Below are 7288 nucleotides of genomic sequence, written 5' to 3'. Positions count from 1 at the left end.
ATTCCATTCCATTCCATTCCATTCCACGTTGCATTTCACGTTCCATTCCATTCCATTCCACTTTTCATTCCACATTCCATTCCATTCCATTCCAAGTTGCATTCCAGTCCTCAATCCATTCCACATTCCATTCCATTCCATTCCAAGTTGCATTCCAGTCCTCATTCCATTCCACGTTCCATTCCATTAAACATTCCATTCCATTGCATTCCACATTCCGTTCTATTCCATTCCACATTCCATTCCATTCTAGTCCATTCCCCATTCCATCCATTCCTTTCACCATTCCATTCCATTCCATTCCACATTCCATTCCACATTTCATTCCCAGTTCCATTCGACATGCCATTCTATTTTCCATTCCATTTTCCATTCCAGGTTCCAATACAGGTTCCATTCCACATTCCATTCCATTCCATTCCACATTCCATTCCATTCCATTTCACATTCCATTACATTCCACATTCCATTCCATTTCATTCCACATTCCATTCCATATTCCTTTCCATGCCATTCCACATTCCATTCCACTTTCCTTTCCATTCCATTCCACGTTCCATTGCATTCCATTCCATGAATGTTTCCACCTCCCATTCCATTCCATTCCACGTTCCATTCAATTGCATTCCACACTCCATTCTATTCCATTCCAACTTCCATTCCATTCCATTTGACATTCCATTTCATTCCATTCCACATTCCTTTCAAATCCATTCCATATTCATTCCATTCCATTCCACATTCCATTCCACGTTCCATTGGATGTTCCATTAAATGTTACATTGCTCTTTGCACTCCATTCCAATCCACGTTCGATTCCACATTCCATTCCATTCCATTACACATTCAATTGCACAATTCGTTCCCTTCCACATTCCATTCCATTCCGCTCCACATTCCATTCCCTTCCACATTCCATTCCACATTGCCTTCCATTCCGTTCCACATTCCACTCCGCTTTCCATTCCATTCCATACCACATTCCATTCCATTCCATTCCAATTTCCATTGCATTATTTCCACATTCCATTCCATTCCATTCCACATTCTACATTCCTTTTGACTATCCATTCCACGTTCCATCCCATGTTGCATTCCACTCCATTCCACTTTCCTTTCCACGTTCCATTCCATTGCCTTCCACATTACATTACATTTGATTCCAAGTTCCATTCCACTTTCTATTCCATTCCATGCCTTTCCACACTCCTTTCCATTCCATTCCACATTCCATTCCTTTCGACATTCCATTAAACATTGTATTCCATTCCATTCCACATTCCATTGAATTCCATTCCACATACTATTCCTTTCCATTCCACATTCAATTCCATTCCAATGCACATTCCATTCCATTCCATTGACTTCCATTCCACATTCTGCATTCCATTCAACATTCCATTCCACGTTGCATTCCACATTCCATTCCATTCCATTCCACGTTGCATTTCACGTTCCATTACATTCCATTTCACTTTCCATTCCACATTCCATTCCATTCCATTCCAAGTTTCATTCCAGTCCTCTTTCCATTCCATATTCCATTCCATTCCACATTCCATTCCATTGCATTCCACATTCCATTCTATTCCATTCCACATTCCATTCCATTCTAGTCCATTCTCCATTCCATTCCATTCCTTTCTCCATTCCGTTCCATTCCATTCCTCATTCCATTCCACATTTCATTCCCCGTTCCATTCGACGTGCCATTCTATTTTCCATTCCATTTTCCATTCCACATTCCATTCCATTCCACAATCCATTCCATTCAATTTCACATTCCATTCCATTCCACATTCCTTTCCATTTCATTCCACATTCCATTCCATATTCTTTTCCGTGCCATTCCACATTCCATTCCTCTTTCCATTCCATTTCATTCCACATTCCATTCCATTCCATTCCACATTCCATTCCATTCAATTCCAAATTGCCTTCCACATTCTATTCCAGATTGCATTCCACATTCAATTCCTTTCCAATCCACATTCCATTCCATTCCATTCAACATTCCATTCCATTCCTTTACGCTTTCCATTCCATTACACATTCCGTTCCACATTCCATTCCACTCCACATCACATTCCACATTCCATTCCATTCCATTCCATTCCATTCTGTTTCACATTCCATTCTATTCCATTCCATTCCACATACCATTCCATTCCGTTCCACGTTCCATTCCAAATTCCATTTCACATTCTATTGCATTCTCTTCCAAATTCCATTCCATTCCATTCCACATTCCGCTCCATTCCCTTCCAAATTCCATTCCATTCCATTCCACATTCCGCTCCATTCCGTTCCAAATTCCCTTCCATTCCATTTCACATTCCATTCCACTTTCTATTCCATTCCATTCTACGTTGCATTCCACTTTCCATAACATTCCATTCCACATTTCTTTTCACATTCCATTCCATCCGATTCCATTCCACATTCCATTCCATTCCATGCCACATTCCATTCCATTCCATTCCACATTCCATGCCATTCCACATACCACTACATTCCATTCCACATTGCTTTCCACATTTCATTCCATTCCATTTCACATTCCATTCCATTCCATTCCATTTCAAATTCCATTCCTTTCCATTCCAGTTTCCATTCCATTCCAAATTCCATTCCATTCCATTTCACATTCCATTCCACCTTCCATTCCATTAATTTCTATTCCACACTCCGTTCCACATCATTCCACATTCTATTCCACTTTCCATTCCGCATTCCATTCCATTTCATTCCACATTCCATTCCACATTCTATTCCATTCCATTCCACATTCGATTCCATTCCATTCTACCTTCCATTCCATTCCAAATTGCATACCATTCCATTCCACATTCCATTCCTTTCCATTCCACATTACAAATCATTCCATTCCACATTCCATTCCACATTCCCAAACATTCCATTCCACCTTCCATTCCATTCCATTCTATTCCACATTCCATTCCATTCCAATCTGTTCCAAATTCCATTCCATTCCATTACAAGTTCCATTCCATTCCATTCCACATTCTCTTCCACATTCCATTCCACGTTCCACTCGAAGATCCATTGCATTCCTTTCCACATTCCATTCCATTCCATTCCATTCCACATTCCATTCCATTCCATTCCGCATTCCATTCCATTCCATTCCATATTCTATACCACTTTCCATTCCACTTCCACTCGATGTTCCAATGTATTCCATTCCATATTCCATTCCATTCCATTCCACATTCCATACCATATTTCATTCCATTCCATTTGACATTCCTTTCCATTTCATTGCACATTCCATTCCACATTCCTTTCAATTGCATTCCATGTTCCATTCCACGTTCCATTACAGAATCCATTCTATGTTCCACTCCATGTTCCATTCCATTCCATTCCATGTTACATTCCACGTTCCATTCCATTCCATTCCACGTTCCATTCCATTCCTTTCCAGGTTCCATTCCACCTTCCTTTGCAAATTCCATTCCATTCCCTTCCACATTCCTTTCCACATTCCATTCCATGCCATTTCACTTTCCATTCCACATTCCAATACATTCCATTCCACATTCCATTCCACATTCCATTCCACATTCCCTTCCATTCCATTCCACGTTCCATTTCCTTCCTTTCCACGTTCCATTTTAATCCATTTCACATTCCATTCCATTCCATGTTCCATTCCACATTCCATTCCATTCCATTCCACTTTCCATTCCAGATTGCATTGCATTCCATTGCATATTCCATTTCATTACACTCCACATTGCATTCCACATTCCATTCCATTACATAACCAATTCCATTGCACGTTCGATTCCACATTCCATTCCATTCCATTCTACATTCATTTCCACGTTCAGTTCCACGTTACATTCCATGTTCCATTCAATTCCATTCCACATTCAATTCCACTTTCCATTCCACGTTCCTTTCGTCTTTCCATTCCACCTTCCATTCTATTCCTTTCAACATTTCATTTCACTCCATTCCACATTCAATTCAACATTCCATTCCACATTCCATTACACATTCCATTCCATTCCTCTCCACTTTCCATTCCACATTCCATTCCACATTCCATTCCATTCAACATTCCATTCCACATTCCATTCCATTCCATTCCACATTCCATTCAGGATTACACTCTATATTCCATTCCATTCCGCATTCCATTCCATTCCACATTCCATTCCATTCCATTCTATTCCAGATTCCATTCCTTTGCATTCCACATTCCATTCCATTCCATTCCATGATCCATTGCATTCCACATTCCATTCCAGATTCCATTCCACATTCCATTCCACATTCTATTCCAAATTCCATTCCATTTCATTACACATTCTAATCCATTACATTCGACATTTCATTCTACGTTCCCTTCCACTCCTTTCCACATTCCTTTCCATTCAATTCTTCATTCCTTTACATCACATTGCATTCCACTTTCCATTCGATTCCGTTCCCCTTCCATTCAATTCTATTGCATTGTATTCCACATTGCATTCGATTCCATTCCACATTCCTTTCCACATTCGATTCCATATTCTATTCCACGTTCCATTCGATTTCATTCCACATTCCATTCCATTCCACTCCACATGCCATTCCTTTCCATTAAACACTCCATTCCACATTCCATTCCATTCCATTCCACATTGAATTCCACTGTCAATTCCATTCCATTCCTCCTTCCATTCCATTCATTCTACATTGCATTTCATATTCCACTCTATTCCATTCCACATTCCGTTCCACATTCCTTTCCGCATTCCATTCCACATTCCATTCCATTCCATTACACGTTACATTACACATTCAATTGCATTACTCTCCACATTCCATTCCACTTTCCATTCCACATTCCAATCCACATTCCATTCATTTCCATTCCACATTACATTCCATAATCCATTGCATTCCCGTCCACATTCCATTCCTTGTTCCATTCCATTCCATTCCACATTCCATTCCATTCCAAACCACATTACATTTGCATTCCATTCCATATTCAATTCCACAATCATTCCGTTCCATTCGACTTTCCATTCCACGTTCCATTGCAAGTTGCATTCAATTCCTTTCCACGTCCCATTCCGCATTCCGTTACAAATGTCATTCCACTTTTGATTCCATTCTATGCCACGTTCCTTTTGATTCCATTCCACGTTCCATATCACTTTCCATTCCACATTCCATTACACGTTGCATTCCTTTCAATTCCACGTTCCATTCCACGATCCATTCCATTCCATTCCGCTTTCCATTTCACCTTCCATTTCACATTCTATTTCACGTTCCATTCCATTCAATTCGACGTTCCTTTCCAAGTCCATTCCATTCCATTCGACATTCCATCGCACATTTCATTCCACGTTCCATTTTACATGCCATTCTACGTTCCATTACGCGTTCCATTGCACGTTCCCTTCCACTTTCCATTCCATTCCATTGCACGTTCCCTTCCGCATTCCATTCCATTCCATTCCACATTCTATTCAACATTCCATTCCACATTCCATTCCATTCCATTCCACCATCCATTCCATTCCACATTCCATTCCTCTCAAATCCACCTTTCATTCCATTCCATTGCAATCCACATTCCATTCCATTCCATTCCGCTTTCTGTTCCTTTCCATTCCATTCAAATTTCCATACCATTCCAATCGACATTCCATTCCATTCCACTTTCCACTCCACATTCCATTAAACATTCTATTCCACCTTCCATTCCATTTCATTCCACATTCCATTCCAGTCTATTCCACATACCATTCCACGTTCTATTCAATTCCATAACACATTCCGTTACATTGAATTCCTCAGTTCATTCCATTTCATTGCATTCCACATTCCATTCCCTTCCATTCCTTTTTATACCACTTTCCATTCCATTCCATCCCACTTTCCATTCCATTCCACATTCCATTCCACATTTCATTCCACATTCTATTCCTCGTTCAATTCCATTTCATTCCACATTCTATTCCATTCATTTCCACATGCCGTTGCTTTCCATTCCACATTCCATTCCTCATTCCATTCCATTCCACTCCACTTTTCATTCCATTCATTTCCACATTCCTTTACTTTCCATTCCACATTGCATTCCAAATTCCATTCCATTCCATTCTACATTCCATTCCACATTCAATTCCATTCCATTCCACATTCCATTCCACATTACATTACAGATTACATTCCTTTACCTTCCACATTCCATTCCACATTACATTACAGATTACATTCCTTTACCTTCCACTTTCCATTCCACATTCCATTCCACATTCTGGTCCGTTTCCATTCCACATTCCATTCCACATTCTATTCCCTTCCATTCCACATTCCATTCCCTTCCATTCGACATTCCATTCCACATTCCATTCCATGTTCTATTCCAGTTTCCACCCTATTCCTTTCTACATTGCATACCATTCCATTCCGGATTCCATTCCATTCCAATCCATATTGTGTTCCAAATTCCATTGCCTTCCATTCCGCGTTACACTCCGCATTCCCTTTCGCGTTCCATTCCACTTTCCATTCCACGTTCCATTCCACATTCCAATCCATTCCATTGCGCGTTCCATTCCACTGTCCATTCCACATTCCATTCCTTTCCATTCGACATTCCATTCCACGTTCCTTTCCACTTTCCATGTTATTCCTTTCTACATTCCATACCATTCCATTCCATTCCATTCTGGATTCCATTCCATTCCAATCCATATTATATTCCATATTCCATTGCCTTCCATTCCACATTACACTCCGCATTCCCTTTCACGTTCCATTCCACTTTCCATTCCACGTTCCATTCCACGTTCCAATCCATTCCTTTGCACGTTCCATTCCACTTTCCTTTCCACATTCCATTCCACGCTCCATTCTACATTCCATTCCACGTTCCATTCCACGTTCCATCCCAAGTTCCATTCCATTTTCCATTCCATTCCATTCCAAGTTCCATTCGACATTCCATTCAATTCCATTCCACTTTCTAATATACATTCCATACCACATTCCATTCCACATTCCATTCCGTACAATTCCACGTTGCATTCGACATTCCATTCCATTCAACATTCCTTCGCACATGTCATTCCACGTTCCATTCCACATGCCATTCCACGTTCCATTACGCGTTCCATTCCACGTTCCATTTAACGTTCCTTTCCATACCATTCCACGTTCCATTCAACATTCCATTCCACATTCCATTTCTCATTCCGTACCATTGCATTCCACATTCCATTACACATTCCATTAGATTGAATTCCACATTCCA

Source organism: Pongo pygmaeus, chromosome 16, assembly GCF_028885625.2.
Source record: "Pongo pygmaeus isolate AG05252 chromosome 16, NHGRI_mPonPyg2-v2.0_pri, whole genome shotgun sequence".
Taxonomy (NCBI): domain Eukaryota; kingdom Metazoa; phylum Chordata; class Mammalia; order Primates; family Hominidae; genus Pongo; species Pongo pygmaeus.
The sequence above is the reverse complement of the archived record's forward strand: the minus strand, read 5'-3'. Positions refer to the sequence as shown.